The following is a 19,744-nucleotide window of genomic DNA, read 5'->3' as shown; positions in this document are numbered from 1 at the left end:
GGAAATACCATGATCGCCAAAACAGAAAACAGAGAGGCGGCCATCATATAAAAGCACAATCCATTGCCATCCAGAGCCAGCACAAGCACAATCCTAACTCTGAGAAGCCAAAAGGGACCACCAGCATGTCTGCCAGGATTCCTGCTCAGAGGCAGCGCAAACAGCGCTTCAGCGAGGCGGAGCTAACCGTCTTGGTGGAGCACATTGTGGACAATGCTGAGATGCTGTTCAGCGCCGACCAACGGCGTGCCACACAGCAGCGGAGGAAGGAGGTGTGGGCCGAAGCTGCACGCAAGTGCACCACCGTGGGCGTGGCAGTGAGGAGCGTGAAGGACTGCCACAAGCGTTGGGACGACCTGAGGCTGAGGGTACGCAACCTCATTTCCACGCACCGCCAACGCAGCAGTGGGACAGGCGGAGGACCCCCTTCCCCACTGAGGCTGCAAGCATGGGAGGAGCGTTGCAGCAGCGTCCTCCACCTAGAGGGAATCCATGGGATTGGGCAGGCTGAGGCAGGAGTGAGCCCACCTGCAGATGCCGGTAAGTGCCCAAACATGAATGCCACATGTAAATATGCAGGCAGTGCATGTGTGGGCCAAAGGACCCATTAACAACCCCCCCCCCCAGGCAGTGCATGTGTGGGCCAAAGGACCCATCATGATCCGTATGGCAACCAATATCACTGAATGCAGACACCAGCAATCAGATGCATGTGACTAACACTATTCAATGTACAATCTTAATGACGCATGTGATGCACCCATCTGCCACCACAACAACACTAATTGCATGCCCTTTGTGTCCCCACAGCCGTTTCAAGTGACAGTGATACTGCACAACAGGCCAGCCAATCTGCATCGGCAAGTACACTAGCCACCGCCACCACACAGGAGGATGCTGCCGGCAGTTCTGCACCTCTGGCCACATTACCAGCCACTACAGATGTGCGGCACACCACCACCACCAACATCCCCACCGTCTCCACACTGGCTGAGTCTAGACAGGTGCCACGGGAACCTATCATGGCCACCCAACACAACACCGAAGGCAGCAGCACTGCAGAGGGGGCGGCCTGCAGTGATAACAGTGCCCCGCAAGAGCACTCGGAAACGGGGCCACAGGGGGAGATGCCCACATTGGAAGACCTGGGCTCCTTCCATGAGCTGGGGTTCAGCCCCACTTCACTGGGGAGTCCCATGAGGTCGCCCACCCCATCCATGGCCGAACTGAATGCCTGCATGCAGCGGATGGAGGACCAGCAGGCTACCCTCACCCAGCTGGTGGAGAGGCAGCTAGAGGAATCCAGGCTGCAGAGGGAGAGCTACAGCGCCTCAGTGCGTCGCCTGTCGAGGTCCATTGGACGCTTTGCGAGCACCATAGTAACCCTTGCACGCCATGTGCGGGAGGGCAACGACCACACCTCCAGGCTTGTAGAGGCCATGTTGGTTGGCCAACAGGCAAATCTGGCACGGATGCCCTCAATCCCTGATTCTGGCCAATCAAACACAACCACCCCATCCAGCTCCACTACTGCCAGTCCGAGGAGGCGCTCGAGTAGGCTAACGGGTCCCTCGGGCAAGGTTGCACAGAAGCGCACACGGAAGTGATGGCATGTGTGTGGGGCAGTGCAGGACACATGTGGACTACAAGGGTGTGAGAGGGGTGGGCACGTTTGGGTGGTGGGGTAGGTAGTTTTGGGGGTTTGGACAATGGGCTCTGGGTGGGGGTGGGCACGTTTGGGTGGTGGGGTAGGTAGTTTTGGGGGTTTGGACAATGGGCTCTGGGTGGGGGTGGGCACGTTTGGGTAGGTAGTTTTGGGGGTTTGGACAATGGGCTCTGGGTGGGGGTGGGCACGTTTGGGTGGTGGGGTAGGTAGTTTTGGGGGTTTGGACAATGGGCTCTGGGTGGGGGTGGGCACGTTTGGGTGGTGGGGTAGGTAGTTTTGGGGGTTTGGACAATGGGCTCTGGGTGGGGGTGGGCACGTTTGGGTGGTGGGTGGCCCCGGGTGTACAGCTTCCCTAACCAATGCACCTTCTTCCCTGTTGTTATTACATCAATACATCACCATTTCAAATCAAGACATACATGTGTGGACATTGATCATTTATTTTGCAGTGCAACTATTAATTCATTGTCGTCACCATGTTTGTGCATTTCTGTGAATGTGCTGTGACTCAAAAGTAAATGCGAATCAGGGCATCCCGTGCTCTCTGGCCATCATGTGGACCCCCAGGGGGAGGCGGTGCCATCCCATCCCCATCTCCATCCCCATCCCCATCTCCATCCCCATCCCCATCCCCATCCCCATCTCCATCCCCATCCCCATCTTCCTCATCTGCGTCTGGTGGCATTGGGATGTTCCTGCGCAGGCATATATTGTGCAGCATGGCACATACGAGCGTGATTTTGCCCGTCTTCACTGGGCTGTACAGCAGTGATCCGCCAGATCTGCTCAGACAGCGGAAACGGGCCTTGAGCAGTCCAAATGTCCTCTCAATCATTCCACGTGTGCGGATATGTGCCCTATTGTATGCCTCTTCATGCCTGTTCCTTGGTCTCCGTACAGGTGTCATCATCCATGGCGTGAGTGCATATCCCGCATCACCTACATGGGATGTAGATGGGGGAACATGTCAGTGTTTGTGGCATCATGTCCTCATCTGCTGCTGTGCATTCTTGTATCATCATTCATTCATGCATATGTACCATGCAGTGTCTGGAGGTATGTTTTGGCCATCACGAGGTATGTCGCTGACTGCATATGGGCCTACACATTAACTTGCATGTTTACTGTGCCCTGCGGGTGACATTTGATTGTGTGCATGTCATGGTGCAGTGCTGTCCACACATGGCAGAGTGACTCCACTGTACGGAAGTAGTAAATACACGTCGTCTCATTTACACGCCTCTCGTGCTTTTTGGGGCAGTGTTTCAATTGAGGGTGGGTGTCTGCAGTGGCACAGGGTTCATGGGACAGTGACGGGATTGGCTGTGGCAGCGTGTGCACGGGCACATTGTGGTGCCCTGTCATGTCTTCCTTCATGATGTTTGGCATCCGCTGTGTATTTGGTAGATGGAAGGGGGGTGATGCATGTGCGGTCACAGCGGCACACTCACAATGCTCATTGGCCTGGACACACACACACCACTCCGACAGGGTTGTAGCATCGTCAGCTGTACTCACCCAATAGCCATGTGCTTTGTCCAGCATAGCGTTCCATGTACCGTGGCAACGTGGAATTCCGCAGTACCATTGAGTCATGTGATGAGCCTGGGAAACGTGCACAGCAGTGTGTAATCAGTTGCATGGCATCACAAACCATCTGGACATTCAAAGAGTGATACTGTTTCCTATTGCGGAACACCGCCTCAATTGCATGTGGTACTGTCAGCTCGACGTGGGTGCAGTCAACTGCGCCTATGCAATTTGGCATGCCTGCTATGGCATGGAAGGCCAACTTGGTGGCAATGACCTCGGGGAGGGTGCGGGGTAGGGCTATGTGTTCCGACACATGGCACAACAGGGCATCCAGTACCTGTACCAGGATTTTTGAGAAACACGGTTGTGATATGCCGTGCAGCTCACCAACCGTGTGTTGATAGGTGCCAGTGCCAAGGAAATGCAGAACTGAGACAACCTTCAAGAGGGGGGGGTGGCGGTGGGGGTGTCAATTAGGCTGCTGATGTTGTCCTCAATCATGGCGGTGATGTGCAGGATTGTTGCACGGTCCAGCCGGTATAGGGTGTGGATCTGTCATGGGGTGAGGTTCCAGGGTGAGGCCCTGATGCGTGGTATTGGTGGCTGGCGGCGGGGTCGGGCTGGCTGGGCAATGGGGTTTGCCATAGCTGCAGGGTTGGCTGGTTGCCGCCTGCGCCTCCTCCGCCTACGCCTCCTCCTCTGCGCCATTACTGCCACCATGTGCAGTACTGCCTGTTGGTTGAGTAGGCCCAGTCCCAGTGCTACTAGACCTGCTGCCTGCATGGTTCTGTGTTGTGTTGGGCTGGGTGTGGCCCTTTTGTAGGCTCCCAGTGGCCTGCTAGGTCCAGCTGGGCTGATTTGGTGCACCTGTGCCCTGATTCAGTTCAGCAGGCAGTGTATAACGCCATGTTCGCGGTGGCGGCGGTTCCGCCACCGTGATCACGGTATTTCCGCCATTTTTTTCCCGGTATTTCCGTGTCCGCGCTAGTTGTGATGCTCACGGTGTTTCGTGTTGCCGGTAACGGAGGGGTTTCCGTGCAGACGGACTTAAGGGGAACCCTATTTCCGCGGTGGCGGTTTAGGGTGGTGCTATTACCGGGGCCGCGGGTCATGATTGCGCGGACATGGAAACGGTGCCGGTATGGTTTTACCGGCAGTGTTAATTCCGGACCGGAGTACTTGTAATGAGGCCCATTGTCTTCATGTAAAGGTCCCAGACCCTACCTTCTTTGTTGCAGTGTCTTTGTAAAGCTTCTCTTAATGCCCCATATTATGCTCTGTTGATTTTAGGGTTTCACATACAGTATGGGGTCCCCCAATCATAGACTCAGCCATCCAAATACCTTCAGGGTCTTGACTGCAGTCCTCGGGTTGGTCGTGGGCATCCCTGTGTCTCTTTTTGGCTTGCCGGCTCTCTGGGGCTCTTTGCGGCTTGCCTCGGTGGCTCTGCTACTTCTGACACTGTTCGACGTGTTGCTCGCAGCTGGATCACGTGTTCCTGCATTGCCGCGCTGCTGGTGCTCTCCGTGGTGCGGCTTTCTGGTTATTTTGCCACTGAATTTATCACTCTCTCGCGTCCGGATCTCCACCTGCTGTTCTCTGTGGTGAGCTTCCGCCACACTCTCAGTACCTGCAGGGAGGATCTGACAAAAAGGTGAGTCCCTTGTCAGTTTTTTGTCAGCATTCAGTACGATCTTTGGTTGGAGACTAGACCATTAACGTAAATTCCCATAGTGTGATCCTCTCGGATCCACACTTCTTCCTTGTTGCAGATGCTTGTCTTGGATATTCATGACAACGACTTCTACTCTTACTCTTACTCCACTACGTCCTTTTTACTGGGTTCTACAGAATTATACCGAATAGGAGGGTAGGGGTGGAGAGAGAGGGGGTAAAGGAGAGGTGTAGGTGTTGGGCGGATACTGCATTCTCCCTCAATGGTCGTTACTGGTTCCATAGGGGGGTTCCCTCCCCATAAGATCCACTAGCTGAGTACCACTCCCAGTGGGACTATCGGGTAGCAGCCTCATCTCCCTGGCCTCATGGGAAAGGGCTCCCCCCCTACAGAAGCAGTGACAACATCCTGGGATTCATCACATACCCTTACCCTTACAAGGGAAGTTTCCCCTTCTTAACCTGATGGCAGGGTTTCTTTAAATCCCATAGAGGATTTGGTGGGCCTTACCACACTGTCCTACGTTGTTTTTATCTCCATCTCTATTTGCGCTATACAGGAGACCCACTGATTGAATTGTGACACCGTATTGCCTATGATCAGTTAGACAGGGAGTTTTGAAATTAGAGCCTCTCTAACCTCTATAACATTTCCCAAGATGGTAAAGGGGCTTGTTTTGTTTTGTTGTGGCCATGGATACAGTGTACATTTTCTCATTTGGCTTGCTCTGGTCTTATGGCACATCCCTTGCTCCTACTGTCTAATTGCGCCCATACCTTTTTATTCCGAACAGTGGCAGGGACAGTGGCGGGGACTTGATAGATGTTATGGTTGCTGCCTGTATAAAAGTCGTTTTGTTTTTGCCTCGTTTGTTTTTCATTCCCCTTGAGAGGGTTATTCCAATTCCTTTTCCTTCCGAACCTATGCTTGTTTATGATGTCTGACATGTCTGAGCAGAGCACATGGAGAAGACTGAATGTTGTATTTCTGGTGTCCCTTTGTCTTGGATTCCCTTAGGGACTTTTTTCTCTGATGATGACAGAGGAGGTAGGAATTTCTCAGGACAATATCTAGCTTCATGACTTGTATCTCCGCATGAGAAGCATGGTCTGTCTTGGATAGGAGATGGGGGGTCTAGATGATGACATACCTCCATCTTCACCTTCTATTAGGAGAGCGTCCATATCTGGGTCACTATCTCTGGATCTTTTGAGTGTCTCTAACTCATTGTAATTACAAGGAGGTTTTTTATAGGGCAGGTGGTTCTCATTTCTCCTCCTGTCCCATACGGACCATGTGCTGGTCTACAGTCTTAGAGGGAAGGATTTTGAGGACCTCTTGTCTGTCTGTGGGGAAGGACAGATCTGGATATTTTTCCTCCAGGATGGCGAACTGTACTTGTTTGGAAGGGGTGAGCAGAGGGTAGGTCTCATTTTTTTGCTATTCCCCTGTATTACAGACAGCTTCCCCAACAGAGGTTAATGGCGTTACTTGGGACATAGGAGGGCTAATGCTTTCACTGGCAAGTGTGATCTCTAGGGCATCGCTGGCCTAGTGTGTGGTGTAGGTGTTCTCTATTGGTTCAGGGTTATTAACTTTCTTGTGGCATGGAATAGTAGTGTCATCTCCTTCGTGTCCCATGATGTTGTCACTCCCGTGAGAGGACATTGAGGTTCTAGGCTCCCGAATTGTAGGGTTTTCTACGTCCAGGCGGAAGAACCTTTTCAAAGATTTTAGGGTATGGGAAAGGTTGGTATTCTGTCACGAGGACCCACCTTCGGCCCGATCATAATCAGTCTCCCCTTCTGAGGGATAGGCATTTGTTTCTTGGGCCACAATCTCTGCAGGTTGTTTCTCAGGGTAACCTTCTTCTCTATGGATCGGACTGGAAGAGAACTCCCACAGGCTTTCATATTTCAGATGCCCCATTACCTCGCCCCTTTCAGTCTTCACTGGGCTTCACAAGAAGTTCAAGAGAGAAAACCTAACCTCCTCTCTACAAGAGAGAAGTGCTAGTAATTTTCGCTCTTTCCCTCTGTCAGCTTCCCAAGGAGGTTTATACAACATTTGGGGGAGGTTCTACCCATAGATCAAGAGAAACGATAATCTTGTCTCTAGCAAGAAACAAATAATCTCTGGGATAAAAGAGATTATATAGGGCCTCATTACAAATATCCCGGGCCAGAATTAATGTGCCAGTAATTCCGTTTACCGGCATGTTTCTGGACCGGTATACTCCAAGTTTGCCGTTGGGCAGCCTGATTTACCTCCAGACAAGAGCTGGAGGTAAGTCCAGCACTCTGTCAGAATTCTCCTTCCAAAATGTTGACACCGTAGTGAAGAAGAAGAATTCTTCCCACTAATGTAACCCTCTGGATGTACAATGGAACATGCAGAGTGATCAATTAATTGAAAGACAGGATACCCTCGAGACTCTGACAGCTGCAAGAAAAACACTAAGGTTAGTGTTTGTATGCTAAATGAATAATCAAGCAGAAGAAAACCCAGACTGACTTCAAACTAACCTGTGCCTTCAATATAGTATACTTTAGACATGAAGTAGAACAGGTGGCACTGTAAACTGCTAGCAATCTCTGCATAGAATTATAGAGAAAAGTAAGAAACCAGGAATAAGTAGACAAGAACAATGAGCAGGAAACTTCAAGTTATCCCAACAAAAGGGGCAGTACAGATCTTACCAGGGAATCCGTGAGTCTTTGAGAGTCCAAATTCGTAATAGCGCCTTGCTGTTGATGAGGCATCCAAACAGACTATTCCCAGAGACACGAGGACGCCTAAAGTGTCCCAAACCTACCCTGATGGCACGAGGACGCCTGCAGTGTCCCAACCTACCCCGACGGCACGAGGACACCTGGGGTACATACAATAACACCCACAGTCTCTAGTCCGTGTGTACAGGTGAAAGTTCCATTCCACGGATACGTGCGCTGAAATGTAGAACAGGAGAGGAGTTGCAGTGGAAGACAATCTGTGTAGAAAAAAGTCACCAGTGAATGGAAAAGGAAGTTGCAAAGCGAGGAAGTTCAGAGTTCAGTAATTCACAAGGAGATTCTGATTCTTACAGGAGGTGAGGAATGATTGACTTGGAGGTACGGCAGCAGAGAAAATCCAAAATCCGGTCCGGGTCATAATACAGCTGGTCCAATGCAATACAAGGAGCAAGGCAGAGCAGGTCGATAAACAGAAACAAGGTTCGTAATACCAGGAAGTCAAAAAATATTACCAAAACAGATAAGGGCAATCCGGAGACAGGTCAATGGCACAGAAGAAAAAGATCAAGAAACGTAACGTTAGTCAAAACACTGTAAGAGCGCTAATCAGAAGCAACAAGAGGTTGCTGCTGGAGTTGAAATAGCAGAGGTCACATGACACCGCCGTCGGCGTCCCAGACATAAGTTGCCTCCCCTTGACAACGGAGTCCACAACCGCCATGGCAACTTCCAGTTACCACGGAAAGCATACTTCCTGACTCCTGGAAACTGGTACGCACGTAATTGCCTGGAGTTCTTAAACATGTTATGTCGTTTGTCGTGCATAATGTTAGCGCCTTTACCAGAGGGAAGCTTAAAACTCGGACTGGAAGAACAGTGCCCAGAGTACATATTCTTGACACACTCCACCGGCAAAAAACAACCGTATGCACTGGTAATACCGGCAATCCCCCCATTAAGTCCTATAGGACTCCATGGAATGGGGATTAACCTACTCTTACTGGCACTCTGAATCTGCCAGTAATTCTGGCAGATCGAGTGCTGTTAATGGTAATTCCATGTGGTGGTATCCTGCCAGATTTTCCAGTGGGATACCACCAAACTTGTAATGAGGCCCTATAGCTGTTCCCCTCTACAGCATTCTGTTCTAGAAGAATAGCCTGGGAGGTTAAGACATTAAATATTATTCTCATTTATAAGCTCAGGATATTGGGGACTTCCCTGGCCACCATAGAGGGGCTGGCAGCTTTATTATCCCGAATGGAAAATTCTAGGATCCGCACGTTTTTGTCAATCAGTCCAGATTCCACCCCTGACACCATATGTAAGGGTGCAGAAGTAAACCTTTATTCAAGTGAGAAAAGATGACATGTATTTACTATTATCAATCTAGAGGTGGTTCCTGGTGTAGCTATCAGATATGTGGCACCCAATCAAATGTTTAACACATATGGAGTCTATATAGAGTCAATTCCCTTAATCTATCCCCTCATCAAGTAGGTTTTTTAGTATGATGTCATTATGACGTGTTTTTGGTTTATAATTGGATGTTAATAAAGCTGGGTTTTGCCTTTCACTTTGACTATTTCCGTCATTGAGTCTGAGTTTTGCTGGCTCCATGCCTACTGCATAAATCTGGGATTTTCCAGGCCATCACTACAGCGCCTAAGGGTCCGGTCTGGCTAGGTGGTGACGCATACCATGCTTGGTTAGAAACCAAGCATGGTGTGTGTTGTTGTTTGGCTAGACCGTAGTTTGTGGCTGCCAGTTCAGCACTTTCTTGCTGTGTCCTGATGGCTTCTCTTTGGGCATCCTGTCCCGGACAGCAGTTTTGACATGCATTTCTGCTCTGCCTGGCTCCATGTAGAACGGCAGCCTGGAGCATGAGACGGACAGCAGTGTGGCCGTATGCTCCTACTCTGTACCCCACTTGCACAATGGGTGGCAGAGTAGGAGCACGATTTTTGTCACACTGCAGGTCGTGGACTGCACTGAAGGCCCAATAAAGGACAGAGCCAGATGCAGAGCAAGGGCACACAGCTCGATGTCCCACCCCTGTCCAAATGTTGCAGGTAGAGGTACTGATTCAAGTCACCATATGAGGTGCAGTAACGATTGTGTGTAAGTTTATCATTAATTTTACAAGGTGCATTTGGTGGGAAAAGCAGCACAGCTTGTTTTTGTGTTATGCGCCCCCCCCCTCAATTCTTGCAACACTGGATAGTCCCCTGTTAGTAGCGGTTCATAATATAACACCAACACCTATACCTAGGGGACAGGTGTGTTCATGTGTTTCCATACTTTCATCCTCTCTATGGAGATAGCAAGCACCAAACACGGGGGGAAAAACACTTAGGTTCTTACACCTAGGCACCAATAGGTGCACCGTACTGTGTTTATGCTCTGGCTGTTGGGTAGCGATAACGGGGACCCATCCGTAGGTTTTGCAGTCTCGTGATAGGTTTGAAGGATGCAAGGTATAGGGCTTGTGTTCTGTGTGGGAGGCTGAATGTGAGCGCCAGTGTTTGTGCTCTTGGTCTTGGGAGTGTCAGATTTATTTATATTTTTACATTTCGGGTTTTACACTACTTACTGTGAATCAATTTCTCATATAATGGCATTACTGTCACAAGAACTTTTACAACCAGGTGCCAGTCTTTCTTCAATTTAAATTCAAGCACCCCATCACAATGAAACATAACCGTATCACAACGGGGCACAGCTAACCCATAGTCAAACTTCTCATTAAACACTACTTGATTACACACACCGAAAACATGCATCGCCACTGCAAACCCAGTACAACATAGACACATGCTAAATTCTGTCCATCAGTAACATAATTTCACCCATGTGACTCTCTGTGATAAATCCAGTGTGAAGTACACAGGGGATCTGCAGTCTGGCGCTGACTCTGGCAATACCAGGATAAGCGGGGCTACGAAGGGTTAATTATATTCGTCAACTGGAGGGAGTAATTGACAGTGGTCATAGCCAATCACTGGCAGGGATTCAAGTGTTGACCCTTTCTTTGTTTTTGTTGGTTGCTAGGGAACGGATGGGCTGGAGGAGGAAAATGTTGGTTTTAGCTGGGCTTACTGAGAAGGTCCGGAGAGAAAATAAAGACTGTTGAAACGTTAAGAAGTAGAAGTTGCGCCATTGCGCTTATGTCAAAAAGTTGTTGTTGCTGTTATTTATGGAGCGATCGATCATCGCTGTGTGCTGCCAATTGAAATGAGGTCTTCACGTCGTGGGCAGCGTATCGAGGTGAGAGGGAGACCGACCCGTTAATACAGAGCGAGAGAGAGGGGAAGAGTGTGTGAAACGACCCACTCTTAGAAGCGAGTGCTACAGGAAAACCCCTTCCGAAGCAAACGATCCGAAGATCGTTACAACGAAGGCGGGGAGGGAGCGTAGCATGGATGTGCGGAACACGCTATTCCAATAAGTGAAGACGGGAGACAGAGTCGACGAGCCTTTCACTTCACAACACGGCTGAAGGGGTGGAACTCACTCGGAACAGCCGGGTATATACAACAAGGCCGCCGAGGGACATTTAACAGTCAGCTGAGGGGCGGAGCTTGCTTGCCGCTGCCGAGTCATGTAAGAGAACACGGCTGAAAGACAGAAGTCTCAACGTACACGTCGCATATAAAAGTGATTAGAGACTGGATGAAAAGAAAAGCTGCAAGACAGACTCGAGGGTATTTCATTAAAACGAACCAAGTTACGTGTGTGTTAAGAAAGGAAGAAGGCATACTATGGCAAAAGGGAAAATGCACACAGTTGCACTGTGAACAACTCTGAATCTAACAACGTGTATATAATACCCAAGTCTTGTGTATATATGTAAAACCCAGGAACGTCAATAAGGTAAAACAGTATTACCAATCTAGGAAAAGGGATGTGGGGTAAACACTTAGGACCTCCTTATGGCTGAAAGGAAAAGTCGGCAAACTCTTTACCCACTATGCTCTTACAGATACTGACAGCGCTAAACCCACGTAGCGGGCAAGCAAGGACAGATTCTGTGAACTGACAATCTGTAGAATACTGAATAAGGCAATTATAAACAGTACTCACGAGGACCGGAAAGACCACTTGAATGTCAGTGAATTCACGAACCCTGTAGATCAAACAGGGACCCAGAAGGCTGTAAAAGCAAAGGGTTAAAGATAACAAAATACATAAGCCCTAGTAAAAGGCAAGTCTGAATAGTGATAATAAATCGTGAGGAAAACTAAAAGGGGAACACTCTGGAACTTGTAACAACAAACCCACACCTAATAATCAATGGAAAATGAATGCAGAAGTGTAATGGATAAATCGTGAGGAAAACTAAAAGGGGAACACTCTGGAACTTGTAACAACAAACCCACACCTAATAATCAATGGAAAATGAATGCAGAAGTGCAATGGATAAATCGTGAGGAAAACTAAAAGGGGAACACTCTGGAACTTGTAACAACAAACCCACACCTAATAATCAATGGAAAATGAATGCTGAAGTGCAATGGAAAACATGGAGTGGAATCTCAATAAGTTGGATCAGGAGCAGGGAAAATGATATCACAAAAGGAAACCTTTCCCACCCAATCCAAGGAGAAAAGGCAGTAACTAATTCTACGAAAGTAAATAATAATACATCATGCTTTTCAGTAACCAGGGCAGCATAAAGGGACAGAAAACACCGGCAAACTGGGCTGCATCAAATAGTAAAGTATAGAGAAAGGCTGTCTGCAGACAGAGGAAGACAGAAAGGGAAATTCAGAAAGCATAAATCAAATAAGCGCATAAATCCGAAATCCAGGACAGAGGAACAAGATACAGGAACTAGTAACTGGGCACAAAGCTAGGAACAGGAACTAGGTACAAGGCATGGAACTAGGAACAAGGAACTGGAACTAGATACTTGGCACAATATCTATGAACAAGGAACTGGAACTAGGTACAAGGCACAGAAACTAGGAACAAGGAACTGGAAATAGATACTTGGCTCAATATCTATGAACAGGGAACTGGAACTAGGTACAAGGCACAGAAACTAAGTACAGGAAACAGGGACTAGTCACAACAGGAACACTGCTACAATGACCAGCGCCGGACTGAAGCAAACTGAGGCTTTTAAAGCTGCTTAACGAGCACACCCCTCAGGCGTGCCGCCTGCTGCACCTGCAGCCACAGGTGTTGCCTATCCTCCTCCCAACGTTGTGCTGCAAGGGAGGAGATGATGCAGTGAGCCAGGCATTCTGGGAAGCAGGAGGTGAAGCAGTGAGCCAAGGCATTCTGGGAAACATAGTCATTTGATTTAAATAGCATGCCGGATGCCAGGGAGGAGATGAAGCAGTGAACCAGGCATTCTGGGAAGCAGGAGGTGAAACAGTGAGCCAAGGCATTCTGGGAAACATAGTCATTTGATTTAAATAGCATGCTGGCTGCCAAAAACCAGGAATGGATCCGGAAGGGAAGTAACTGGGAAAATAAGGTTTTAACGCTCCCAATTCATCAGAGCACTGTAGCATAGGGTTCAAAGGAAATGTCCAGTAAGGAATAAACCCCAGAACATGCCCCCAAGTGGCGGGGACGGGAACGAAGGGAGCGAGCCGTGACAGTGTGAGCCAGAGAGAAACCACAAGAGAGAGAGGAGTTAAAGTACGAGCACACGAGAAAGTGTAGAGTGGATCCTTAAACGACAGAGACTTTTTTACCCATTGAAAGAACGTTTCATAAAATATGAAAGAACTTGACTTTTAAAAGGTGAAAGGCGAAGTTGAAAGTATTACTTACTGTGGTTAAAAGTTAAAGGCTGAAGAGATAACTAAACAAGGTGTTAAAGAAATAAGAAATTACCATCTAGAAGTAGAATAAAGCACCAGAATAGTTGACAGAAAGAGAGGCTGTATAATTCAAAGAGTTGGAAACGTTTGAAGTGAATTAACAAGAAAAGTCAAAGACACTTTAAATGAAATGAACATACAGAAACTTTAAGAAAGACTTGAAGGAAATAAGAATAGAACTTTTCTACATTCAGAGACTTACCTGAAAGAATCAAGTCACTGTATGAAGTTGTCACCAATAGAAGATCTCAACCAAGTTGAAAACGTATCCTTTTTCCTAAAAGAGAAAAGAAAAAAAAGTTAATTCAAATAAAAGTTGTTTCAGAAACAGAAAAAAAACATCTACTTACAGTCTCAGCGTAATTATTTCATAATACAGATAATACACGTTTACAAATTTGGTGTCAGAAGTGGGATCCTGATAGGACACCATGGAAGAACTCATTAAAACGTTGAGTGAAGGACAGCAACTTCTCCAACAAGCCTTGCAATTACAGAATCAGCAAGCACAAGCTGATAGACAAGCTTTTCAGCAAGCAATTCAAGTCCAACAAGCCCAGTTATTGGAGGCTACCGCCGTGCGCAGGCATGCTCAGGTACCCGCTTCAGTACTTCAAAAATATTCCACTGGAGACGATCCCGCTTATTTTTTTGTAAATTTTGAAAGGGTGGCGAGGAATGCACAATGGCCTAATGAAAGCTGGTGCCATTATATTGCGCCACTCATGACAGGCGAAATGCAGAGTGCCTACCAGGCAACCAATCCAACGGGAGAGACGACCTATATGCATATGAAGAGGGTAGTCCTAGAGCGTTTGGGTCATGATGAAGAGGCCTATAGGCTAAAGTTCCGTGAGATCAAGTTACAAATGGAAGAGACACCCCGACAACTCTTTTATAGAGTCAAAGAACTTGGAGATAAGTGGTTGCAGACAGCGAAGACCACGGTTCAAGAAATGACCGAGAAAATTGTCATGGAACAGTTCATTGAAGCCCTACCCATCCCTACGCAATGCTGGGTCCGTCAACATCATCGGCCCAGCCTTGTGGAGGAGGTCAATATTGCCTCCGCTTATCAAAAAGCCGGTCAGGGTCATTCCATGAATTATTTGACAGGTCCCAAACCATCTACAAACTTAAATAACTCCTCCACCAAGAGCCTAGGCGCTTCAGGATGGCCTAACTCAATGCTCAGGAAAATGGAGTGGGAACCAAATAGAGTACGACCCAGTAGTGAGAGCCCAGCCGGGATTCGCACACCAAGTGTGGTTCCCAAAGGAATACAGTGCTTCGAGTGTGGAGAGTGGGGGCACTTGGCGAGAATGTGCCCTAAAAGAGTCAAGTCAGAACCTATGGATGTGGTGAACCTAGAGGTTCTCAAAGAAGGAGAACCCTTAGATACAGCAATGGTGACAAGATCCCCCTATACATATACCTGTGAGGCTGAGGTCGATGGGAAGCCAACGAGAGCCATGGTGGATACCGGCAGCTTAGAAACCGTAGTGAGTACTGAACTAGTTGGTGATGTGAAGCTTTCGAATAAAAAGATTCCTATAAGTTGTGTCCATGGGGATGTGAGATCTTATCCTACCAAAGAAATTAATTTAAAGGTAGCTGGAAAACAAATGGAGGTCAGAGCCACTGTAATGCTGGTATTGCCAGACCCACTCCTGATTGGATCCGATGTACCAAACTTTGCTAAGATAGTGAAGAAAGTTGAGGAAGGATGGTTACAAAACGCCCCTTTTGCTCACCATGGAATTCCTAAAACCATTACTAAAGAAAAGAAATCCTGAGCCACTATAAGAAAATTGAAGAAAGACTGGGGAGAAAGAAATGTTCTTCCGATAGTGGTCGATTGGAAAATTGATGAAGGTGGAGATAGTTTTCGCATGGCCCAGGATTTAGATCCATTATTAGCAAATGCTAGGTCAAGTGTTCGGGATGATATATCAGGAAGACGTCCCTACTTTAATTAAAGAGAAGAGGTTGTTCTATCGGATCAGTAAGGATGTAAATGGGGTTGCCACGAAACAGTTACTAGTTCCTAGCAAATGCTACCAAGCCGTTATGGAAGTAGCTCATTTACAATTGGGTGAAGGACGTTTGGGAACGGAAAAAAACATACAGAAAGTTTTAGGGAGGTTTTACTGGCCAGGTCTATATGCTCAAGTAACCCGATTCTGTCAGGCTTGCCCGAGTGTCAGAAGAAAAATTGAGCAAATGTAAAAAAAAGCTCCACTACAACCCATGCCAATCGTTTTGGAGCCTTTTAGTAGAATTGGGTTGGATATTATTGTGCCCTTAGAACCGTCATCCAGAGGGCATAAATACATCCTAGTGATCGTTGATTACGCAACTAGATATCCAGAGGCTTTCCCCCTGAAGTCTACCAGCGCTCAAAACATTTGTGACGTATTGATACCCTTTATCAGTCGAGTAGGGATACCGAAAGAAATCGTCACAGATCATGGGACTAATTTTATGTCAGCCGTCATGGAGCAGGTTTGTGGGATTCTAAAGATAAAGCATTTGAAAACGGCTGTATATCATCCACAGATGGATGGTCTCGTAGAGAGATATAATCAGACAATTAAGCAAATGTTGCGTAAGTCAATGGAACCTGGAGAAAGGAGCTGGGATCGGATTCTACCATGGATATGACTCACACTCCGCAACACACCCCAATCATCAATGGGGTTCTTCCCGTTTGAACTGATGTTTGGGAGGCCAGTGAGAACTTTGCTCAACATCTTAAAGGAAAGTTGGGAGGAAAACCCAGGTAGGGAGATTTCATTAACAGAGTATGCATGTGAGCTTAAAGAAAGAGTGGAGAATTTGCAGCAAATTGCACGAGAGAATTTATTGAGAAATCAAATCAAGCAAGAGTATTATTACAACCGAAACTCTCAGTTGAGAACTTTCCAAAAAGGGGACAAGGTGTTGGTATTATTACCAACCTCCGAAAATAAAATGTTGGCTACTTGGAGGGGACCGTATGTGATCGAAGAAGTCCTGGGCCCCTTGACTTATAAAGTGAGACAAAACGACCGAAGAATGCAGACACAAACATATCATGTAAATCTACTTAAAAAATGGTCTGATCCCGTAACAGCTATAGCAATGATTAACACTAAGGAGATACCCATGGAACAATTCCCACAGCTAAAAGGAAGTTTAGGAATTGAGGCATTAAATATAGATGAAAATTTGTCAGAGAAACAGAAGATAGAACTCTTAAAACTTATCAAGAAATATTCAGAGACCTTTTCCAGTTTACCAGGAAGGACGAAATTAGCCTACCATCGCATTGAGACCCAACCTGGGGAGGTAGTTCGGATCAGACCTTATAGAATACCGGAGGCGAAGTTGGAATCAATTAATAAAGAGCTCCAAGAGATGTTGGAATTGGGAGTGATAGAACCCTCCAGTAGTGAGTGGTCATCACCCATAGTTTTGGTGCCCAAAGCAGATGGCACAACCCGCTTCTGCATAGATTTCAGGAAACTGAATGAGATCTCAAAATTGGACGCCTATCCTATGCCGAGGATCGAGGATTTACTTGATAAACTTGGGAAGGCCAGGTTTTTAACGACCATAGATCTAACAAAAGGGTATTGGCAAATACCACTCCCTCCTAATGATAAAAAAGAAAACGCCTTTGCCACTCCCTCTGGTTTCTTTCAATTTACAGTTACTTTTTGGATTACATGGAGCACCTGCAACGTTTCAGAGCCTGATGAACTCAATTATTAGAGGGCATGAAGGTTATGTCGGAGCATATTTTGATGATATTATTGTTTTTAGTCAATCCTGGAATGAGCACCTGGTACATCTGGAAACTATACTTCGACTATTACATAACTCAGGACTTCATGTAAATCCTAAGAAGTCCTTCATGGCTAATTTTCATACAAAGTATTTGGGCTATTTTGTCGGACAAGGCATCATTAAACCCCAAGAGGAAAAATTAGAGGAGATAAAATACTTACAATCTCCCGTGAATACTAGGCAAGTGTGGGCTTTCTAGGTTATTACAGGAGATTCATACCCCATTTTTCCACATTGGCTACACCTCTGACCAATCTTTTAAAGACCTCGGCACCATCAAAAAAGGAATGGCGTACGCCGGAAATGGAGAGAGCTTTTATCAACCTGAAAAATGCTCTTTCGGAGAAAGCCATTCTTCATTGTCCTGATTTCTCCGCGCCATTTCTTTTGCATACGGATGCATCAGGGACAGGACTTGGGGCTGTTCTGTTTCAAAACCAAGGGGAGGCGGAAAGACCTGTTGTATTTATAAGTAGGAAACTTCTTCCCCATGAGATGCATTACGCCACAATTGAGAAGGAATGTCTGGCCATAAAGTGGGCTATAGAGGCATTACGATATTACCTATTAGGTCGAGAGTTCACTTTGGTAACCGATCATGCTCCTCTGGTGTGGTTAGCTCGTAACAAGGACACGAATCCCACAGTCCTCAGATGGTTTCTGGCACTTCAACCTTTCACCTTCCAGACAATTCATCTTCCTGGGAGACTATTGGTGCAGGCCGATTTTCTATCTCGCAACACCACCCTTCCCGAGCATAAGGGCCTAGAAGAGGGGGTGTGTGATAAATCCACTGTGAAGTACACAGGGGATCTGCATTCAGGCGCTGACCTGGCAATACCAGGATAAGCAGGGCTACAAAGGGTTAATTATATCCGTCAACTGGAGGGAGTAATTGACAGTGTTCATAGCCAATCACTGGCAGGGATTCAAGTGTTCACCCTTTCTTTGTTTTTGTTGGTTGCTAGGGAACGGATGGGCTGGAGGAGGAAAACGTCAGTTTTAGCTGGGCTTACTGAGAAGGTCCGGAGAGAAAATAAAGAAGACTGTTGTAACGTTAAGAAGCAGAAGTTGCGCCGTTGCGCTTATGTCAAAAAGTTGTTGTTGCTGTTATTTATGGAGCGATCGATCATCGATGTATGCTGCCAATTGAAATGAGGTCTTCACGTCGTGGGCAGCATATCGAAGTGAGAGGGAGACCGACCCGTTAATACAGAGCGAGAGAGAGGGGAAGAGTGTGTGAAACGACCCGCTCTTAGAAGCGAGTGCTACAGGAAAACCCCTTCCAAAGCAAACGATTCAAAGATCGTTACAACGAAGGCGGGGAGGGAGCGTAGCATGGATGTGCGGAACACGCTATTCCAATAAGTGAAGACGGGAGACAGAGTCGACGAATCTTTCACTTCACAACACGGCTGAAGGGGTGGAACTCACTCGGAACAGCCGGGTATATACAACAAGGCCGTCGAGGGACATTTAACAGTCGGCTGAGGGGCGGAGCTTGCTCGCCGCTGCCGAGTCATGTAAGAGAACACGGCTGAAACACAGAAGTCTCAACGTACACGTCGCATATAAAAGTGATTAGACACTGGATGAAAAGAAAAGCTGCAAGACAGACTCGAGGGTATTCATTAAAACGAACTAAGTTACGTGTGAGCCAGAGAGAAATTGAGAGAGAGAGAGGAGTTAAAGTACGAGCACACGAGAAAGTGTAGAGTGGATCCTTAAACGACAGAGGCTGTTTTACCCATTGAAAGAACGTTTCATAAAATATGAAAGAACTTGACTTTTAAAAGGTGAAAGAAGAAGAAGAGGAAAGTATTACTTACTGTGGTTAAAAGTTAAAGGCTGAAGAGATAACTAAACAAGGTGTTAAAGAAATAAGAAATTACAATCCAGAACTAGAATAAAGCATCAGAAATAGTTGACAGAAACAGAGGCTGTATAATTCAAAGAGTTGGAAACGTTTGAAGTGAATTAACAAGAAAAGTCAAAGACACTTTAAATGAAATGAACATACAGAAACTTTAAGAAAGACTTGAAGGAAATGAGAATAGAACATTTCTACATTCTAAAACTTACCTGAAAGAATCAAGCCGCTGTATGAAGTTGTCACCAATAGAAGATCTCAACCAAGTTGAAAACGTATCCTTTTTCCGAAAAGAGAAAAGAAAAGAAAGTTAATTCAAATAAAAGTTGTTTCAGAAACAGAAAAAAAACATCTACTTACAGTCTCAGCGTAATTATTTCATAATACAGATAATACACGTTTACACTCTCCCACCTCCTTCAAAATTAGTCACTGCACCTATCCCCGCACCTGATAACTGTGTTGCTGCTAGCTACCTAGCCACTCCCTACCCACCTTCTATGCTGGATAGAAACACACTAACTCTTCACTTCTCCCATGACTGACTGGTACAACGTCCTTTTATCGCAGTATGTTTTTTCGCAGGGTTTTTTACTGCAA

The 19,744-nt window shown here is 46.8% G+C and overlaps 1 long non-coding RNA gene across 1 annotated transcript in view; it reads right to left on the bottom strand.

Annotated features, from left to right (window-relative positions):
• The window catches only part of LOC138498597 (uncharacterized), a 135,016-nt gene extending 115,583 nt beyond the window's left edge, over positions 1 to 19,433 (bottom strand). Inside the window, exons 1-2 of the long non-coding RNA XR_011278773.1 lie at positions 19,357 to 19,433; positions 13,646 to 13,720 (exon numbers count right to left, since the gene is read on the bottom strand). This is a non-coding gene — a long non-coding RNA (uncharacterized lncRNA). The remainder of the gene's footprint in view (positions 1 to 13,645; positions 13,721 to 19,356) is intronic.
• Positions 19,434 to 19,744: the final 311 nt, after the last annotated feature.

The sequence above is a fragment of the Ambystoma mexicanum genome, chromosome 5q, assembly GCF_040938575.1.
Source record: "Ambystoma mexicanum isolate Mex_15411 chromosome 5q, UKY_AmexF1_1, whole genome shotgun sequence".
Lineage (NCBI taxonomy): Eukaryota > Metazoa > Chordata > Amphibia > Caudata > Ambystomatidae > Ambystoma > Ambystoma mexicanum.
This window is presented reverse-complemented; position numbering and strand designations above follow the sequence as displayed.